This window comes from Cupressus sempervirens, chromosome 2 (genome assembly GCF_028749045.1).
Source record: "Cupressus sempervirens isolate cs-2001-9-10 chromosome 2, ASM2874904v1, whole genome shotgun sequence".
NCBI lineage: Eukaryota > Viridiplantae > Streptophyta > Pinopsida > Cupressales > Cupressaceae > Cupressus > Cupressus sempervirens.
Genome location: NC_143119.1, coordinates 213,124,610 through 213,147,551, shown reverse-complemented (window position 1 = coordinate 213,147,551; position 22,942 = coordinate 213,124,610).

Here is a 22,942-nt window from a genome sequence, read left to right as displayed (position 1 = left end):
CTGGTCAAAACCAAGAAAAGATCAAAATCTTAGAATCTCCTTTCAAGGTTATAGCAAAATCTATTTAAAGGAAAGATTCGAACAACTTCCTACTCCTATGATCACTCCATCAATGAGGATCAATTACAAATCATAAAGTTTATAACAGAAATGCTATTAACTATGTTTTAACTTGCCTATGATTATAGTAGGTTGAGGAAACTATCTTCGTGCACCACCACAATACAATTCATACCATGATCTCTTGCTGCAGTGATTCATCAATATTTCAATCTCCATGTCTTAGCATATGGATAGCATATTCATAAAACATAAGTTCTTTTTCTTAAACCATAAAGTCTTAAACTATTTCTTGCAAGATAACTACTAAAAATAAGATAAAAAGAAATCAAAATAATGGCCTTTTAGAGGCTCATCAATATGTGAGGAACCATATTTTAAGGGATATATTATACATCAGTTCCTAACATGAGATGCAGTGAAGTCCATATCTACATAAGATAAGATGCATTAGGACACTTCTAAAGATAGAACCAAGTAAAGAGCACATATATCAATTTGGAGCATAGTTGATACCAAGCATCAGTATTGATGTTTGTTGTAATTGAGTCATAGTGTGGACTAAGCTCTTGTATTGATCAAACTTTTATGTTTGACCAAGATGTGATTGAGAACATGAATGCAGTTGTGACCAAATTGGCATATTGATCGAGCCAGTGGAGGTATGGATGCCGAGTTGTCTCATGCCAGCCGAGATAGCTCTCATGCACTATGTATTTACCTACTAAAATAATGGAACATTAAATGAGAAGGTATTTTTATTTTTTGAAGGTATTTAGTCAATTTTGAGTTCATTTTCTCATTTACCTAGTGATTTGGAACCCTTAGAGAGATATCAAGGCGATTGTAGGGCTATTTGTGCGAATTGCAGAGGATTGTAGTGCATGATGTTGGCAAAATTGAGTAAGTTTGCAGAGTCTCTTTGAACTGGGTTTGATTATTTTGTGAAATTATTTGAAGTTCAAAACCCTAGTTTGTGATGGAATCATTTGTATCTATTAGTGAGAAGAAGGAGGTATTGAAGGAAAAATATGCTTAGGTTGTTCAAAATGATGCATGTCCTCCTTTGAAGTTCAAGGCTTATCCAAAGATTATGATGATTGGAGACACATCTGGAGCTTTGTTGTTGATTTCACCCTATTTCATTATAGTGAATGATGTAAGAACATGTTACATGTGCAAGATTAGAAAAATTGGTGATTTTGAGTTGAGGAATGCATATGATAATCTATGCAAAAATGGAGCATTAAAGGAAAGGGTTAACTCATGCCTAGCTTTTCCTAAGGTCTTCAAGGTGGAGTGGATAAAGATTGTTTGAGCAGATTGCACAAAATGAAATTGTGGCTAGAGAACATGCCAGTTAAGATTATTAAATTTATCATAAATCAAATAATTGGTTACCCTACTCTTGAACGAGTAAATATCGATCATTGCTAGGCTAGGAATACAATTGAAGAACTTACTAAGGTGAGGTGGAAAGGTCAAGGAATGCCCATTGATACAATTGATGATCCAGTCATTGAGTTTTTAGTCTGAGTGGTTGCACATAAGTTCTATTAGTCAAGCTGAGTGATTAATTTACCTTGTGTAATTGTATATTTGGGATACACAATAGTCAAGAAGGACCATAGCTATGACTTGGCTGAGATATAGTTGATTAAGCTAGCAAAACATCTTGGAGCCATTAGGAAGAAAAATAATACATCATGTAAGTTTTTCTCACTTATCCTATGCATACTCTTTTATGTTTAGAATTCCTTTCATACGGTTGGAAATGTAGTGTGGGACAAGGTTTGACCAGTAAATGAGAAGATCAATGGTTATATTGAGAAATTAGGTGAAAATTTTGAAATAATTTTGGATGGTTATTTTGATAAGTTTAAAAGGAAAATGAAGAATAGGATGAGAATACCTAAGTTAGTGATTGATCAATATTGTGATCACATAGGCTTCATGGTGGATGTCAACTACACCTATGCTTAAGCAGTCATATCGAGAGTGACATGGTTGGGGATAATGCAATTTGAGGTTAATGTTGATGAAGTGTCTACAACTATTACAACATTATTAATAGAAATGATTGAAAAAGGTGCCAAACCATTCAACACATATGAGACTGCAAAGATCAAAATGATGATGTAGAAAAAGGTTCCAAAGATGAACGAGAAGAGAAAGAAAATGCTCCAAGACCTAGAGGTAAACTTGGAGAATCACTCTTCCAAATCACTGAAGGAAAATGGGAAGATCATGACAATGATAGTGATGATGAAGAAGAAGATGAATCCAAATCCAAAGAGCATGTGGTTGCCAAGCCTTAGGCACCAAAATGAAAGAACATTGTGATTATTGATCCTAAGGTCAAATGGAGCCTAAAGAAAGTAGTTACACCACCCACCACTTCACAAAGATTAGTGACCAGGCAAGGATCCAAGGAAACAAGCCCTACAATTTCAAAGCCAAAGAAAATAATAATTAAGATAACCAAGCTAGCAAAGGAAAATTCTCCCAAGAAGAGGTCATCAAAAGCAAAGGAGACCAAGTGAGGTTAGAAGAAGAGGCATGGGAGGAAATCTATTGTTAAACCTAATGATGAGTAGGATGAAGAAGTTGAGAGGACCAAATCAAATGACCTAAGTTTTAGATAGTGCCTAAGAAATCTCCTCAGAACATTGAAAATGTATGCGAGAACATTATAAGTTCAATAGGGTTAACATGATTTAAACATGTAAAGTATGATTATTTAGATAGAGGTGATAAAGAAAAAGTTAAGCAAACAATTTTGGATGTGATGGTAAATTTTAAATATGCACTTATAGAGTTAGGTAAAGAATTGCCGAAGGAATTATATAATAAAATTGATTCAAAGTGGAATTGCGTATTAAGTATAAAAAGACAAATAAGGGAAACCACTTTAGCCCAAACTATGCCTAATTTAGTAAAGACTCATATGTCTATAACGTTGAGAGATTTTGCAAAGAAATTTGTTCCTAAGACAAGGGCTTATAAAATTTTGAGAAATGGAATTGAAGATGTAGTAGAAGAGAGAAAAATTGCATGGAAGAAAGCTTTTGGGCTGATGCCAACACTAGTAGAAGAGGAAGAAAAGGAAGATGCGAGAGTGGAATTGGATAACACCAAAGATTTGTAAAGTGATGTTGAACAACTAGTGGAAACTATAGAGAAAATGATTCAAGGTAAGGAAAAATAGATAGAGAAATCCATCATTGAGGATGGAATCCCTACAAATACTATGCCCAATGTAACTCTATCTATCAAATAGTGTAATATCCCCTCTCTTAAGATAATTATATATACAATTATATAAAATTATGATTTAAAATATTAAGAAATAGTTAAATATAGTATAATTGATTGATTGATTAATCCTAAATAATAATAATAATAATAATCATATAAACTGTTACTAAATATATTATAAATTTTATAAAGAATGAGAACTTAAAATATGTTAATGAGTTAATATTATTTTCATCTCATGGAAACATTAATAAAATTATATAACTAAATATGATATATTATAACATATGTGAATAATATGTATTATTTGATTAAGTAAAAATAATGGTGGATCTTGTAGAGACACGACTATTTGAAAGACATGAAATAATATATAAAAGAATCATCGTTTTGGGTTTACATTGGGAAGGTCAAGAAAAATAGCTACTAGACAAATGAAGGAACACACCCTCTATCCAAGCATTGTGAGCGAATAAGAAGAAGGCAATTCCATTGATAATCATGCGGTAAGATAAAACAAACGGAATACATGGGAAAAAAAAAGACACAAAGACTATGACATACAATTTGGCATCAACAAATTAAGTCTAGAACAAGTATCGAAGGCAACCGATTTCACACTCTTGGCAAGACAACAAAGTGACTTACCCATTTTCAATTTTTAATGCCTAGCCCTACTTGACTTCTTTGTTGTATTGTCAAACTCTTTTAGGCCAGTGTTCTGATTGTGTTTTATGGTTATCGGTACTTGGTTACTGAATTAGATTAAATGTATTTCATACTCAATATTATTTATGTGATGAGCTACTTGAGTTATGCAGTTATTTCATATGTTCATGATTATTTTGATGATGATATATGTATGTTCATATAGTGATTTTAGTTATTTAATGATGTTAGATGGAGGAATAATTTATATGTAGTTCTATGTTTACTTACCCTGTACTTGCATGTGTATGGTGTACATGTATGTTGTCTTTATGTTTGACGTTCCTGATGTGGTTGAGGGAGGGAGTCGTAGTCACCTGCTAGTCAGGATCTACATGATATACCACTCCCTGCCATTGCCTGTTTAGTTTAGAGTATATGAGTATGGACATGTATGGATTTTATGTAGATTATAGGTACCAGGTATGAACTTCCTTGAATTGCTAGGATGAGCGTACCTTATTGCAGTATTTCAATGGTATAAGTGGGGAGATAACTCTTGAGTCCAAATCATAACCTAAGCCAATTGTCTTAGAAAATGGGACAAGTATCTAAGTTAGTTTCACCTTTTTAATTTGTCAAATGACGCAAATTTGTGATTTTGACCCTAGAGTTTGATTATGTTCTTTGTCTTCAGTTGAGTTGTCGTATATGGTTTTGTGGGCCTTTTGTGATTTTTAATTGTAATTAAATCACATTAAAAGATAATTTAATGATTTAATATAATGGAAATTTTATAAATAAATTCAATAATTAATTATATTTAATTAATTGATAAATTAATTAAATAAAATAATTAAATTTAAAAGATTTTATTAAAGTTCTAATTTTGGCATTTTATATTTATTTAATTTAATAATAATTTATTTAAGAGTTTTATTTTAATAATAAACTATAAATAACATTATTAGTTAAATTAATAAATATTACATTTAAAACGTCTCATAATTAACTAGAGAGAAAAAACATAAATTTAATAAAGTTTATTTTAATTAAATTGCATAAAGCTTATGAATGAAATTAAAATATAGTTAATTAATTAAAGAGAGAAAGCTAATTATTTAATAAAGATATTTTGTAAGTAAATATCTAAAAGAGTTGTGCATGAAAATGTAAAAGATAATTAAATATTAAAAGAAATTGATCAGCGAGTTCCCTCACGTGGTTGCACAATTAGAGCCCCAAATTAGGGGAGAACTCTTTATTAGAGATCTGTAGCCCATTTTGTAAGGACCAAGGATTTTGGAGAAGTAATTTTTAGGGAAGGAAGTTTTCAGAGGAAAGAGATTTTCTTGCGTTCTTCATGCGATTGAGTGTTTAATTTTGCAATAGTTTCACTTTTCCAATACTTTGTTTGCTTCGTGTCTAGATAGATCCGTTCTCGAATAATTGTTGATTTGTTTGATTTCTTTAATGAAACCTTATTGTGAATTTGATTTTATTTTTATTTCAAAGTTATTTGTGTTTGAGTAATGAAATTTTTGGAAAACCCTCGAGCTTGTAAATTTTAATAAGTTGGGTTTTTGTTTAAAAATCAAAATTTAGAATGTAAATTCGATTAGTTTATTTGGGTTTCCCTATCAGATATTGTTCACAATTATATATATATATATATATATATATATATATATATATATATATATATATATATATATATATATATATATATATATATATATATATATATATATATATATATATATATATATATATATATATATATATATATATATAAAATTTGATTGGGGGGGGGGGGGGGTGGGGGTGGTGTTTGTTTTGTTTTGAAGCAAAATAAAAACAAAAAAATATATATATAATAAAATATTTTAGTGGGTGGGGGCCACCAGTCCAGCCCACCAACCTCCCTCTTTTCTTTGTACATCGACGACAATGTGGCCACCTATAGTAGGCCTGCTGCTGATGCAATAGGTACTATTGATAGTGGTAGCAGGGCTGTTGCGGTGGCAATTCCCAACCGGTGGGCTTTAAATGTAATTTTAGAAGGGGTAAATTTTAATTTAATTTAATTTTAAGTTTATTTAAATTTTATTAATAATTTTATTATTATGTTAATTAAAATATTAAAATTTTTAAATATACTAAAATTTATCATTATTAAATATTAAATATTATTTAATAATATTAATTACTATTATTAGATTAATAATTATTTTATTAATAAATTAATAGAAGTTATTGTATTAATAAATAAATAATTATTATCTATTAATAATGTAATGATTATTTAGTTAATTTTTAATAATATTTAATTAAAGGTTTTAATTAAATTATTATTAAAATGTATTTCTACAAGTTTATTACGGATTGTAAATTGGGAAAAATGATTATTTTAAAGTAAATTCATATATTACTTCATAATGTAATTATGAAAATGATTTCTTTTATTAAGGAAAATTGTTACATCTTTTGATAATTCGAGAACCATAGTAGCTTTGATACTTTGGTAATGAAAACTAGAACCTTGTTTATACATCGAACACTCTTGTGTCTTGAAAACCCTATCAAGAAATTATACTTTGAAAAGATGAAAACTGTTATCTGGTTATTTTTTTGAATGTTGTCTTTTGATAACAAATTGAACTATGAAAACTATGTTCAAACACCTTGTTATGTTTTGTTGAGTGTTGAGACTTGCATGGACTCTAGAACGTTATCAATTATAGCTTACAATGAAAGTGAAAAATGTGAATCCTAATTGGTATTGAAAACTCTATGAACAATAATACTTGGAAAAGAAAATTGAAACCATGGTTGTTATTTAATCTTTATGTTTTGAAAACGAAAATGAGAACTTGGAAACCAATAGTGAAAATTAAACTTGTGTGTTTTCCAAAACCTAATGAATAATAAAAATTTACTATTGTATGTAATGTATGCGATGCATTCTTACTAGTGTTGGAGTTTCAAGTTTGACTTAGCTTTGACTAGTTAGAATGTTTATCAGAGGCTTGGGAGTTTTGTTCTGTGATGTCATGATGATGTTTTGGTTCAATCTTTTCTACCCAACCATGGTGATGTGTTGCATGTTTCTATGATGAGTTTGATCTAATGATGATTATTGCTTTCCAGTGTTCTTGTGTGAAATTGAGGTAGATGATGTGACTTTCCTGATATAACCTTTGAGTCTTCAATCAATTATCCTTGATTACTTCCCAGTTGCTTGTATAGGACTGAGGTGATCAAATGATTTGTTTGTTTGCTGATGTCATGTTATGATATGGATTTGATTTATGTGTACATGATTTTAGAACACTCCTTTTAGGATGATCATATTGGTGGAATCTCTGATTATGATCAATATTATTTTAGTGCTTTCCATTTGCTTGTTTAAGAATTGATGTGTGGTTTATGGTTGTAGTGCCTGCCCCTAGGTCGCATTTTTGTTATCATTGTCGAACTCTTTTAGGGCTAGTTTTATGTTGATGGTTAGCAGCATTGTTTTGAGACTATCAGATATTGTGCTATGGGTTCAGTTGATATGTGATGAGATTACTTATACTCTACATTTCATGTATGCATGATGATTATTACATTATTTCAGTTATTAATTAGTTAGATGGTTTATTATCATATCTGTTTTCTTATGGATACTTACCCCATACTTGCATGTGTATGGTGTGCACGTTTGTTTTCTTTTTGTATGGCATTTCTGATGTGGTTAAGGAAGGGAGTCATAGTCACTTGCTAGTTGGGATCTACACAATGCACCATTTCTTGCCATTGCCTGTTTAGCTTAGTATATATTGTGTATGTACATGCATGAATTTTATGCAGGTTGCAGGTACCAGGTATCGACTTCCCTGAATTGCCAAGATGAGCGTACCCTATCGCATTATCTCAATGGTAAGAGAAGGGAGATAAATTCTCAAGTCCAAATCCCAACCCTTTAAGCCATTTGTCCTAATTGAAAATTAGGACAAGTATTTGAGTTGAGTACCCTTTGAATATGTCAGATAACGTAATTCATGATATTAACCCTTTTGGTTTGATTTCGTATGTGTTTTGCTATAGTGGGTTTTTCGTATTTTATTTTATGAGTCTTTAGCATATTTTCTATTAATTAAGCCTAATTAAAAGATTTAATCAATGGTTTAATTTAATGGAAAATTAATATGGTATTTTTAATATTTATTTTATTTAATTAATTGGGAAATTAATTAAATAAAAAGAATTAATTTGAAGATAAAAGTTATAATTTTAAAGTTGGAATGTGATAATATTTATTTAAGTTAATAAATATTTAAGTAATTAAGTTTCAAAAATGAATTTAGAAGTGGAAAAGATATTAAAATTATTAAAAGATTATAGGTGGCATGATGTGTGCATGTGATAAAAATATAAATATATTAAGATAAATATATTAAAATATAAATATATTAAGATAAAACAAGTGAAGTTATTAAAGTGAGTGCATAAGATTTAAAAATTAATAAAATTAAATTGAAATATATTAAGATAAAACAAGTGGAGTTATTAAAGTGAGTGCATAAGATTTTAAGATTAATAAAATTAAATTGAAAAGAGTAAAGTGAATATTAAATTAATTAATGTGCATTATTTATAATATTTAGGAGTTTGCAAATTCTCGAGAGTTGTCATGTAGACAACATAGGAGGTTGCACTCTAATTATGCACGTGTTGTCAACAACACAGAAGTTAGTGCACAAATTAAGCACATGGTGTTTACAACCTTGTGACTCATCTAGAAGGTTGGAAAAGACTCATGCTTAGTTGTCAACACCTTCTGGTTGCTTCTAGAGACATTCTAAGTGCTTCTTGAGAGTTCTTTATATTGAGGCACTCCTAGAAGCTTAGGAAGAGCATTTGGAGAGCATTTGGAGCGTGGTTGGAGGACTGAAAATGTGGGAGGAGGAAGGAGCTTGCTCTGCAAATTTTGAGGAGAAGCTTGTCATGTGATTAAAATATAAATATATTAAGATAGAACAAGTGGAGTTATTAAAGTGAGTGCATGAGATTTAAAATTAATAAAATTAAATTAAAAAGAGTAAAGTGAATATTAAATTAATTAATGTGCATTATTTATAATATTTAGGAGTTTGCAAATTCTCGAGAGTTGTCATGTAGACAACATAGGAGGTTGCACTCTAATTATGCACGTGTTGTCAACAACATAGAAGTTAGCGCACAAATTAAGCACATGGTGTCTACAACCTTGTGACTCATCTAGAAGTTTGGAAAAGACTCATGCTTAGTTGTCAACACCTTCTGGTTGCTTCTAGAGACATTCTAAGTGCTTCTTGAGAGTTCTTTATATTGAGGCACTCCTAGAAGCTTAGGGAGAGCTTTTGGAGAGCATTTGGAGCATGGTTGGAGGACCGGGAATGTGGGAGGAGGAAGGAGCTTGCTCTGCAGATTTTGAGGAGAAGCGATTTAGCATCAGTGTTTGGGTAGGCACTTGTGACTTTGCTTATGTTATTTTTGCATCTTGCACTTCCTGTCTTCTTCGTGTCTTCTGAATGCTTTCTAAGGATTTTGCATATCTTGTTTGCATGCTTTTGTTATAGGTAGTTAAATTCTATATAAGAAAATTTTTATATGCGTAGATCTGAAGAAACTTTGGGGCTAGGGTTTTTAGATGCGTAGGAACAAACCCTTTTTATCAGTGGATAAATTAGAGAACAATTTTTTTATGGAAATTCTTAACTTATAGATTAAGATAGCCCTTTTTATTTAAAAACTATGTTCTCTTTTTAAAAATACACATATGTTCAATTCACATACATTTATATATAAATATAAATATATATATATATATATATATATATATATATATATATACATATATATATTTGTATATACATATATATATATATATATGTATATATATATACAAATATATATACATATATATATATATATACAAATATATATATGTATATATATATACAAATATATATATATATATATATTTGTATATATATATATATGTATATATATACAAATATATATATACATATATATATATATATGTATATACAAATATATATATGTATATATATATACAAATATATATACATACATATATATATATATATGTATATATGTATATATACATATGTATATATATATCTATATATTTGAAAATGCTGTAATACTGATTAACAATTTGTATATATACATATATACATTTATACATATAAATATAAATAAATAAATAAATAAATAAATAAATAAATAAATAAATAAATATATATGAATTTAGTAAAGCGCTGTTTGTTATCACAATGGAAGAACATTATACAAAGTCGAATTGAGATTCACATTAGAAAGAACATTTTAAAAAAAAATGTTATAAATTTTTTTATAATTTCATTGGGGAGGGGCGGGTTTACCCACCCCGTACCCCCGTCACCTTCATTGGCTACGGCCGGTGGTCACTCGTATCGCTGTCGCAGGCCTTGTGACAGGGTAGGGGGGCCGCATGGTGCCCTTTTTCATATAAATCGCCACAGTGAAACAAATCAATTTAAAAAAATCTTTACAAATTGCTTTCCTTTATTCAAAGTGTAGTGTTATGAATCAATTTTATAATTCAATTTTACGTTAATAATTTTTATAAATTGATTATTATATGATATATATATATATATATATATATATATATATATATATATATATATATATATATATATATATATATATATATATATATATAAAATATAATATTATATTAATATAATTTTAATATTCAGGTTAATTAAACTATATTGTTTTATATTTAGATTTAATAAATTTATGTAATTAGAATGAGTTCAAATAAAGATTATTGGAATTATTTTAGGATTCTTGAAATTGAAAATTGACTTATTGAAAATGATAGATGATTTAAAAGTATTAGTAATAATTTGTCAATTATTATTAAAAAAGAAGAGATATTAATACAGTTTTTTATATTTAAAATTTTAATAATTAACTTAATTAAATCTAGTTTAATTAAGGTTAATCATTAGAATATAATATAAATCAAAGTTTTGAATTATGCAATTATTGTTTCGATAATATAGGGTTCATTAGAATTGCACATTGGCTTATTAGGAATCAATGAATTAGTGGAGATCGAATTTAATGAAAATGAACTCATAATGTGTTGTAGAATTAAATCATTGAGAAAATTATCAAATTATAATTTTAAAGATTTAAGTTATTCGAACACTTATCTTAGTCGATTTTAGAAAAGAGTCTCCTCACTTGATAATATTCATTGAGCTAATAATATAGTAATGTAATTATTAGATAATTTAATTAATTGTAAATTATTTAATGATGCAAATGGAGTCTTAATTGAAATGATTATAGATAATACGAATTTGTTAAGGAAATATTAGTATTCATTGAAAAGAATGATGAATGTGGTCATTATAGATTTATTAATAAGATTTCCAATATAACTTGTTATTAAATATTAACAAGTCATTATTGAACTATTAATATTGGAGAATTGGATTATAGTTGACTTTTAACTTACAAATTATAGTTAGTTATTAATCAACTGATATTCATTGGGTTGTTGGTATGATTATGTAATTATTAATTAAATTAATTAATTAGGGTTAATTAAATTTAATTAACAATTAAGTTATGTAATAAAGTTTTAATTGATATGCTAATATCGATTCTCCTAGCGAAGTTGTGAAGTATTTACATCAAAGTTGATAAGTCTTATTCTAATGACTTGAATAATGACTTTAGATATTTTAATGGTTGTTAGTGATGATTTAAATAAATTATAATGATTAAATTAAGTGATGCAGGAGCATCCAGAGGTATAAGGGCAATCCTATGTCACCAAAAAAAAAATACTTAGACTTAGTTTCTGTTTCATGTGTTTTCATTTTTGGATACCCATTTGGGTCAAATAAAGGTTCCAACTCTCATAGTTCCACTATCAGTGTTCGTGTAAATCCTGAAAAAATAGGAGTATGTAATTGGGCCATCATTTTGGTAAACTAGAAGGTGTGAATTGGCCAGATGAATGTAATTGTGATTTAGAGTATTCCAGAAAAAGAATTAGGTCAAAAAGCCCCACGATTTGAAAGTTATTGCAGTTTTTCAAGTTTTGGAAACCTCCTAAGAATGCTTCAAAGTCAGGTTAGGGGCATTAAATGACCTCAAAAGGGCCAAAAAATGGGGGACGAGTAGAGCTGGTCCATAAGGCTATAGAGTGCTTCAAGAGCTTTCCAAAAATGTAAATGGTTCGTCAATTGGAGCTACCGTTCAAAAGTTATGCCTCCCAAAAGTTCGGTTACCGTTTCTAGATTCTTTTAGATTTGCACTGACTTCTAACACAGCTTCTAGAACCTTCTATTTGGTCGGTGGATGCCTACTAGCACTTTCTAGAATGTACTCCTAGTCCTTAACCCTCCGGAGTTTATTTAAGGAAATTTCTGGCATTGTAAAAGGCAGTTCGGAGCGGAGTTTGAGAGGAGGTACTGAAAGGAGAAATTATCTCCACATTTATGCTATTGTAAGCCCTTAGGGCATGTTTTGAAGTTTATTTTCTCTGTACTAAATGTACTAGCTTATTTTTCAATTAATACAATTTCCCTTTTCTGTTGTGTCCATTCTGTTCTTGGGTTGTGTCTCCATCAAGTGGTATCAGAGCTGGTTTTCCTGAGTGTGTAGACAAAGCGCCGACTATGAGGCAATTTGCACCAGGACTGTGTGGTTGTGGGTTTGAGTTAAGAAGATTCCTCCATGAAGCGAGTGTGGCAGAAGGGCCATAGCTATTAATCCTGAGGAGGTTAGATCCCTCCAAAGGTAGGTACAAGCATTGCAGGAGGAGCTCTGTAGAGGAGCAACTATGGCCACAGGTGATGAAAGTGAGGATGACAATGAAGAAGAAGAAATGGGACCATAAGGGGAATTTGATGGGGAAGTTCTAAATCATGCAGAGGAAAGGCTTTTTAGGGCCATTACTAAGTTTGGGAAAAAACCTACAATTGAAGTGGGTGTATTTTCAGGAAGTCTGAAACCAGATGAGTTGATTGATTGGATCAATGAACTAGAAGAATACTTTGAATATGAGGATATCAGGGACCCAGATAGGGTTAAGTTTGCAAAGGCCAAACTGAAAGGCCATGCAAAAATCTGGTGGCAAGAGGCCCAATTGGAAAGAAATAAAAGAGGAAAGGAGAAGATCACAAGGTGGGATCGCATGGTGGACAAATTGAAGAAGCAGTTCATTCCTGTGGACTACGAGCTTGATTTGTTTAAGAAGATGCATGCGTTAAAGCAAGCAAGAAGATCAGTCCAAGAATATATAGAGGATTTTTACCGACTCTTGATTAGAGCAGGGCATGCAGAAGCAAATAAGGAGAAGGTTGCTCGTTATATCAGTGGGTTGCAACCTAGCATCCAGTAGGAATTAAGTCTGGTAAGAATGACCAGCATTGAAGAGGCATACTAGTTTTCCCTACGAGTTGAAGAGAAGTTGAATAAAAGGTCTAAAGGAAGACAAAGAGGGTGCGGTCAAGGAGGGAGGGGAAGTGGTAGGTCATTTGGAGACCGCAATGAAACCCAAAAGAAAAATGAAGATGAGGGTACTAGCAAGAACCAGAGGAATGAGGGTTTCAACCACTCCCATGAACAAGACTTTGGAAATCAGAGAGGAAGAGGTAGAGGACATGGACAAGGAAGAGGAGGCTTCCATGGTACCTATTTCCATTGCAATGAAGAAGGTCATCATGCCTTTGAATGCCCTCAATGGCAAGGAAGGACAGATAGGAGAGCTGAGGGCCAAGCTAGGGTTTCTCATGTGGATGAGGATGCACAATCATCACATTCAGAGGATGTAGAAAGAGGAGAGACCTTGGTAAATGAAAGAGTCCTACTAAGTGGTGAGATTGAACCAGGACAATGAAGGAGTTTGTTCCATACCAGATGCAAGTGTGAGGATAAATGTTGTGACGTGATCATTGATGGTGGTAGCACGGATAACTTGGTATCAGAAGAGATGGTCTCTAAGCTAAAGCTCAAGAGGGAGAAACATCCCCAACCTTATAGGATTTCTTGGGTAAAAGATGATCATAAGGTCTTGGTAAGTGAACAATGTTTAGTGAAATTCAAAATTGGGAGTTACCGTGATGAAGTTCTTTGTGATGTTATTTCGATGGATGTTTTCCATCTATTGTTGGGTAGACCATGGTAGTTTGATAGACATGCAGTACATGATGGACATGCAAACACATACTCTCTGACAAAGGATGGAGTTCGCCAAAAATTGAAGCCCATGAAAAAGGAAGGTGAAAAGGTATGTAGCAGTGCTAGGATTTGTCTTGTTGATGAAAGGAAGTTTTTAGATGGCATGAAACATCAACATATGTGCTATGCTTTGATTCCTAGGAAAGATAAAGAAGGTAGTAGTGAAATACCACTTGAAGTTTCAGATTTACTAGGGGAGTTTGGAGATATTATCTCTGATAATGTTCCAGATGGATTGCCACCAATAAGGAAAATCAGTCATCAGATAGATCTAATTCCAGGAGCTAGTTTGCCTAACAAGGCTGCTCACAGGATGACTCCTACTGAAACAGAGGAGCTAAATAGATAGGTTCAGGAGCTATTGAGGAAGGGCTTGATTTGAGAGAGCCTGAGTCCATGTGTAGTACCTGTAGTACTCGCACCAAAGAAGGATGAAGAGTGGAGGATGTGTACAGATTCTTGAGCTATAAATAGGATAACCATCAAGTACCAATTTCCTTTGCCAAGGATGGATGATCTTATGGACTACTTGAGTGGAGCTCAGTACTTCACAAAGATAGATCTGAAGAGTGGTTATCACCAGATACGTATTTGAGAAGGAGATGAGTGGAAAACAACCTTCAAGACCAAGGAGGGTCTTTATGAGTGGTTAGTCATGCCCTTTGGATTGACGAACGCCCCAAGCACCTTCATGCGGCTCATGAATGAGGTACTTAAGAAGTTCTTGGGAAAATTTATTATTGTCTATTTGGATGATATTTTAATTTTCAGCAAGACTTTGGAAGAACATTTACTTCATATTTGTAGTGTCCTTGAAAGGCTAAGGGAAGAGAAACTGTTAATTAATCTGAAGAAGTGTATCTTTGCAAAAAGGGAGTTAGTCTATTTGGGGTTTGTTATATCACCCAAAGGTCTCAAAATGGATCTGAAGAAGGTAAAAGCCATCTTGGAATGGCCTAATCCAAGGACTACTACTGAGGTAAGATCACTTCATGGTCTGGTTAGTTTTTACAAGAAATTTATTAAGAATTTCAGTGGCATATGTGCACCCCTAACTGATACAATAAGAGGGGATAGAAAAGAGTTCAAATGGACTGCAACAACTGCGAGAAGTTTTGAATTGCTGAAGAAGAAGGTAACAGAACAACCTGTGTTGGCACTTCCAAATTTTAGAAAGGTTTTTCAGGTGGATTGTGATGCCAGTGGCAGTGCTATTGGGGCTGTATTAAGCCAAGAAGGTAAGCCTATTGCATATTTTAGTGAAAAATTGAATGATGCAAAGAAGAAGTATTCTGTTTATGATCAAGAGTTCTATGCAATAGTTCAGGCCTTGAAGAAATGGAGGCATTATTTATTTCCAAAAGAATTTTTTTTGTATACTGGTCATCAGGCATTACAGTACCTAAATAGCCAAGGTAAATTGAATCAGAGGCATATGAAGTGGGTAGAGTTCTTGCAGAGTTATACATTTGTGTTGAAGCATAGAAGTGGAAAATCTAATAGGGTTGCATATGCACTAAGTAGGAGGCAGTTGTTACTTACAATAATGTAGGTTGAAGTAGTTGGATTTGATGAACTCAAGAAATTGTACCCCGAGGATCCTGATTTTTCTGAAGCACGGAAAGCTTGTAAAGAACCTGTTGCTGTAGATAGAACCAAGTGGTTAGACTATTTGATTCAGGATGACATGTTGTTCAAAGGTAGTCAATTGTGCATTCCAAGGAGTTCCATGAGGGAAAATTTCACAGGATGTGAAGAAGTTTGTATAGAGTTGCCAGGTTTGTCAAGTTGCTAAGGGGTTTAGTCACAATACTGGCCTATATCAGCCATTTCCTGTTCCATCAAGGCCATGGGAGGACATAAGTATGGATTTTGTTCTTGGATTGCCAAGGACACAAAGGGGTAATGACTCAGTATTTGTGGTGGTTGATAGGTTCTCCAAAATGGCACATTTCATTCCATGCCACAAAACTCATGATGCTGTCCATATTGCAGACTTATTTTTTAAAGAGGTGGTAAGACTACATGGTCTTCCAAGAAGTATAGTTTCTGATAGAGATACTAAATTTGTGGGGTATTTCTGGAGGACATTGTGGAAAAAGTTGAGAACATACTTGAAATTCAGTTCTGTGCATCACCCACAAATTGACGACCAAACAGAAGTGGTAAACAGAAGTCTGGGCAATTTGCTAAGATGTTTAGTTGGGGATAAGCCCAAGGGATGGGATTTGATTCTACCACAAGCAGAATTTGCTTACAATAACTCTATAAATAGGAGTACTAAAAAATCACCATTCCAAATTGTATATGGGAATAGCCCAAGGACTGCACCAGAATTTAGGAAGATAGAGCAAGGGGAGAGGACAAGTGCTGAAGTGGAAGAATTTGCTAAACATATCAAGCGTCTACATGAGGAGGTTCAGGCACACATTACCAAGATGAATCAAGAGTATAAAGCTAGGGCTGATCAAAGGAGAAGACATAAGGAATTCCAAGTAGGGGATCTAGTCATGGTGCACTTACGGAAAGAAAGATTTCTAGCTGGTACTTACAACAAGCTAAAAATGAAGAAATTTGGCCCCTGCAAAATTTTGAAGAAACATGACTCAGGAAATGAATATGAAGTGGAGCTGCCAGATGGTATTCACATTTCTCCCATTTTCAACATTGCAGATTTAATAGAGTATCATGATGATGGTGCAGATGAGGAGCTGGTGTTAGAGCCATGTCCAATTCCTGCTTCTAAGAAGGAGGAGATAGAAGACATTCTAGATCATCGTGTGGTTAGGAGTACCAGAAATAGGCAGTATGAAGAGTATTTGGTCAAATGGAAGGATGACCGATCGAGGACTCAACTTGGATTTTAGTAGCTGAGGTTTCCCATTTGGGATTTCCTCTACCATTCATAAAGTGACAGGGTCACTTTTCAATCTACCCTGGGTGTCTGATGCAGGAGCATCCAAAGGTATACGGGAAATCCTATGTCACCAAAAAAAAAATACTTAGAATTAGTTTCTATTTCATGTGTTTTCATTTTTGGATACCCATTTGGGTCAAATAAAGGTTCCAACTCTCATAGTTCCACTATCAGTGTTCGTGTAAATACCAAAAAAATAGGATTATGTAATTGGGCCATCATTTTGGCAAACTAGAAGGTGTGAATTTGCTAGATGAATGTAATTGTGATTTAGAGCATTCCAAAAAAAGAATAAGGTCAAAAGGCCCCACAGTTTGAAAGTTATTGCAGTTTTTTGAGTTTTGGAGACCTCTTAAGAATGATTCAAAGTTAGGTTAGGGGCATTAAATGACCTTAAAAAGGGCTAAAAAATGGGGGACGAGCAGAGCTGATCCATAGGGCTATAGAGCGCTTCGAGAGCTTTCTGAGAATGTAAACGGTTCGTCAATTAGAGCTACGGTTCAAAAGTTATGCCTCCCGAAAGTTCGATTACCATTTTTGGATTCTTCTAGATTTGCGCTGACTTCTAACGTAGCTTCTAGAACCTTCTATTTGGTCGATGGATGCCTACTAGAACTTTCTAGAATGTACTCCTCGTCCTTAACCCTTCGAGGTCTATTTAAGGAAATTTCTGGCATTGTAAAAGGCAGTTCGGAGCGGAGTTTGAGAGGAGGTACTGAAAGGAGAAATTATCTCCACATTTATGCTATTGTAAGCCCTTAGGGCATGTTTTGAAGTTTATTTTCTCTGTACTAAATGTACTAGCTTATTTTTCAGTTAATATAATTTCCCTTTTATGTTGTGTCCATTCTGTTCTTGGGTTGTGTCCCCATCATTAAGAGACCTAAATTTTAGTGATATTTAATTGAGTTTTAATTAAGAACTATTAGAATGATATAGAGTCATGGATTGTGTACATTATTAATTAATTTAATTATATGATTAAATTAGGATTAATTAACAAAGCATGGCGTTAAAGTAAGACTAGTTAATTTTGTTGTTATAATCTTCTTATTCGAAGATTGATAATTGGCTTCCTTATAAAAGAATACGATCCTTTGGTTTTGTTTGGAGAAGTTGAATTAATGATAAGGAAGAGTTATTCAATTAGTAACATTGATCTTAGCAAAATAAAGTGAATGATTTTATTAAGTGTCAAATGATTTAATAAGTAAATATTTATCCTTCAGTTATTCTTAGAATATAATTTTAAATAATGGAAGGATAATGTTATCGAGGGAACAAACAGGTTGACTTGTAGGTCAAATGATTTATCTTATATACTTGAAGTATACTTGCAAACAAAAACTGAAACCTTCATACTCAATTCAACTATGTAATTTTAGCAAATCAAAAACATGTGCTTGCATTGTGTTTTCTCTATGCTTCTTGTTTTGGGTTTTTGGGTTGACTAGTGTTGACCAGTTATAGGACATCTACCAGAGGCTCGGGGGTTATGATTGTGATGTCATGATGATGTTTTGATCTTCATTCTTTATAAACCCAACCATGGCAATGTGATGGCATGCTCTATGAGATGTTTGTATTTACTGATTGTTATTGCTCATCAGTCTTCTTGAGTGAAGCTGAGTTATATGTGTATGAGACACTTGACCTAATCATTTTTGGGTCATCGATCAGTTATCCTTGGATTACTTTGTAGTCACCATGATGGGATTGAAATGTTGATTTATTTCTTGATGATGTAATGTTGTGACATGTTTTGACTCAACCATTTTGGAGTCTTCAATAAGTATGATTTTGAGATATATTTTGGTTATTGAGAACCAACGAATACTTTTGATTATCAATGATACCTTTAGTTACCAATAGAGAACTGTTGTGGTCATGATTATCTATGGATGCTTTTCATTTGCTCGTGGAGATTTAATGCTCTTATTATGGATTATTCTTTTGATATTTTTCCAGTCACTTGTATAGGACTATGGTAATTTTGTGATTTATGATTCCATGAGCTTAGGGTAGGTTATCTACTTGTAGTGTCAGGAAGTGGCTTGCAATGGGGGCTGGGGCCCTAAGTGGCTACCAGGGTAACTCATTGTAAGTTTTATTAATAAGTGAAAACATTTACACTAAATGGGGATTAAATGAACCTAATAAGATAATTGTATGTTCTCACCCATGCCTCGAGTGCTAGTACAGACTAGGATGGGAGTAGAGAGAATGCTTGGTTGCAACCTTGCATTCCGTAGTATGCCTTGTTTGTATGAGAGGATACTAGTGGCCACACAAGGATCACTAGGGAGTTGGGGTCTATTGAGAGACTGCCAGGGTAAGTCTAGAATGATCTGTGCGATGACACTTTCTCACTTGTATAGTAGGTTTCCTACATGTCTTTGTGTGCCTCTGGGATTAGATGTCGGGTTTGTGTTGGAACCTTTGAGTTAGTATACTTTTAGGATTCCTAGACTTAGAGAGTATTTATGCTATGTGATTTTGATAACCTATTTGGAACTTGAGACTATCTCCTCAGCATAGTGGGAGTGGGTCATTTAGGTTCCACGCGGTTGGGTGGTAGTGCTTTTTCACTCTTACCATTTGAGATCCATCCGTAGACATCGTGGTTGGAGCATTCTTGGTTGGTATTTATCTTCATTCTATTCTTGGATCTTATAATGGATGTTATTCATGTGATAGATGATGTTATTTTCTTATCTTATGCTTTATTTTGCATGATTAGATTTCTTATGCATATGTTGTAGCATGTTAGATTTCTTTCTACATATGATGTAGTATGTTTAGGAGTGACATCCCTACTATGATAATGCCGATGATCTCTTTGGTAACTTGAGATGTTACGCACATAGGGATGGCTAGGATCCATGATGGTCTAATGATGCTATTTACAGTTGGGAGGAACCGTGCACTTAATTATGTTTGGTGATTTATGGTTATGATGATGTATCATGTATGGTTTGTGGTTTCATTTATGTTATTGCATCATGGATTAGAGTTAGTATGATGATGTAGTTTATTTACATGGATGCATATTCTTTTAAGCCTTTCATACCCTATGGCATGTACAATAGATGATTGAGCAATTAGAAATAATGTGGATGTAGTACTAGATGGAATCATTAATGGTTAGTTTAGATGTAACTCAACATTAAGGGATCCATGAAGAATGTAATCTGTTATGTATGCTATGTTTACTTTCACTAGTATTGTTACTATTGCTTCCGCGAATGTTATAAATGGTTTTACTTTCATGTTAAAAAAAAAAATTATTTGGCAAACTTAGTGAAACTTTAGGTTAATTCTTTGGATCCTTTGGCAGGGCATTACAATGGTCATTTGAGATGTTTTGCTTTTACTAAGCTTAGGGTAGGTTTTCTATATGTCATGCTAGGAAGTGGCTTGCAATGGAGGCCAAGGCCCTAAAGAGGCTAGTGGGTAACCCATTGTAGGTTATTTTAATAAGTGATAACATTTCATTAAATATGTTTAAAATGAAATAATAAGATATTGGTACCATAGAAAGTCACTAAGGTGTTTGGAGTATTAAAAGAGTACTGTGGTAACCTTAGAGCTGACTTGTTAGTATGCCTTGTCTGTATGAAATGATACTGATGCCACATAGAGGTACTAGGGGGTTCAAAGTATTAAAAGACTACTATGCTAACCTTAGAGTTGGCTCATGCAATGACACTTGCCCACTTGCATAGTAAATTTCCTACGTTTCTATGTTGCCTCTGGGATTAGTTGATACTTGTGTCTAGGTACCCTTTGAGATAGTTTTCTATCAAGTGATTCCTTGAACCTCAATGTTGGTTTTAACTTTTGAGATTGTTATCCTATTTGGGACTTGAGTTTATCTCCTCAACGTGGTGGGAGTGGACCTTTTTTGGTTTCACAAGGTCAAGTTGTAGTGTATTTTCTTATACCATTGAGATTTAGCCTTTGGATGCTGTTGCTATATGTGTTTGTGTAGATGTTCCTTTCTATTCGATCTTGTATTGCTATGATGGATGGTTATGCTCTTAGTGTATTGTATTTGATTTCATAGATCTTACAAGATGATGTTATCTATTTCATGATGTATATTATTTCGACCTTTCATACACTATGACCTGTATAGTAGATGATTGTGCATTTTGTTTATTTCCAAGTGGCATCTTATATAATTGTATATTATTCAAATGGTATTGTACTTGTAGATAATATTTAATGTGGATGTGTTATATATTAGTTTTAATATTAATTAAACTTAAATTTGATTCAACATCATGGGACCCTTAAGAATTGTAATATGTTTTATGGTATGTGTTTATGTGAATGTTAATACTTCCACTATATTATATCTATTTTTTTTAAGTTATGATCTTTTAAAAAAAAAGTTTGGTAAACTTAGTGAAACTTTAGGTTAATTTCTTTTGGGTTCCCTAGTGGGGCATTACACAATTAGTGTCGATAAGAAAGTAAGATGAACACCAAACAATATATATGCAGCAACACAAATTACTTTGTATTTAGGAGGATAGACACAAAGTGGACTCTCACACAAGATGTGAATACATCCATTCTTGAGGGAGGAATAAGGAGAAGCTATGATGTGGAGTATGGAGATGTATGAGTCAAACAAGGATAGAAGATTTTAATGAGATAAAATAAACCCTCAACTATGGAGAAGACAATCAAACATAATAATGTGAATATAGATATAGACACATGACGAGCTAAGATATCGTAACGTATATAAGGAACCAAAGACATATGCAAATAAGATTAATTCAATGCAAGTACATAGTATAGAGAAAAACAAGACATCCTCTTATCATTCATGGAAGCATCATCAAGTTAGAGATGTACATAAAGGAATGATAGAAGGAATGATAACCTTAGAAACAAACCAAAAACATGGATAAGAAGAAGTTGGGAACATAGAAGGATATACATATAAGAAAAAAGACAACTATAACATTTGAAGGAAGTTAAATCAAAGGTCAGAATACAAAATCAATGATTGGGTAAAATAAAGAAACATAGAGATTACTCTTAGCCAGTGATAATATCATAAGAGATGAAACACAAAGATTGCAATAGAAAATGTCCCACGTTCATAAGGAGCATTGAATAAACAAGGAAGGGTGATCAGATCTAAAACCATCAAACCTAAGAGAGGGATAAGCAATAAGTTGTAGAAATTATTACGATACAAGACATGATGTTTAAAGTAGAATAATATCATAAAGGATTGGGTGTAAATTCTGAGACCACTAGAGGTATATGATACTTACTTTCATGTCTAATGATTGTGTAGTAAACAAAATCAGAATGGGATAGGAATCTTATCATTCCTATAGAGACCAAGTTAATCTTGGTAGAGGGCATCTATTATTGATGTCAAGTTTCTCTCAAGAGAGGGTAGAGACTAGAGGGCCTTCTTAATTGGATATTGGGATTCTGAATCATAATCTAGAGAGAGATTTGTAGAGAATATCTTAGAGACAATATATATTTTAGTGGTAAAACATATGCATATGTTAGAGATAAGAGACTTGGTAGAGGTGGGATCTCTACCAAGTAATGTTTCTAGAGATTCCAAAAAGGCCCAAGGAGAATGATATTTTAATGATAATCATCTAATCGATACATTGTTCTCATCATCTGAGTGTTAGTTGGTTTGAGAAAGATCTCTTATGAGGGATTAGGTGGGGTAGTCAAGGTAGAATTTTAGATTAATATTTACTAATTCAA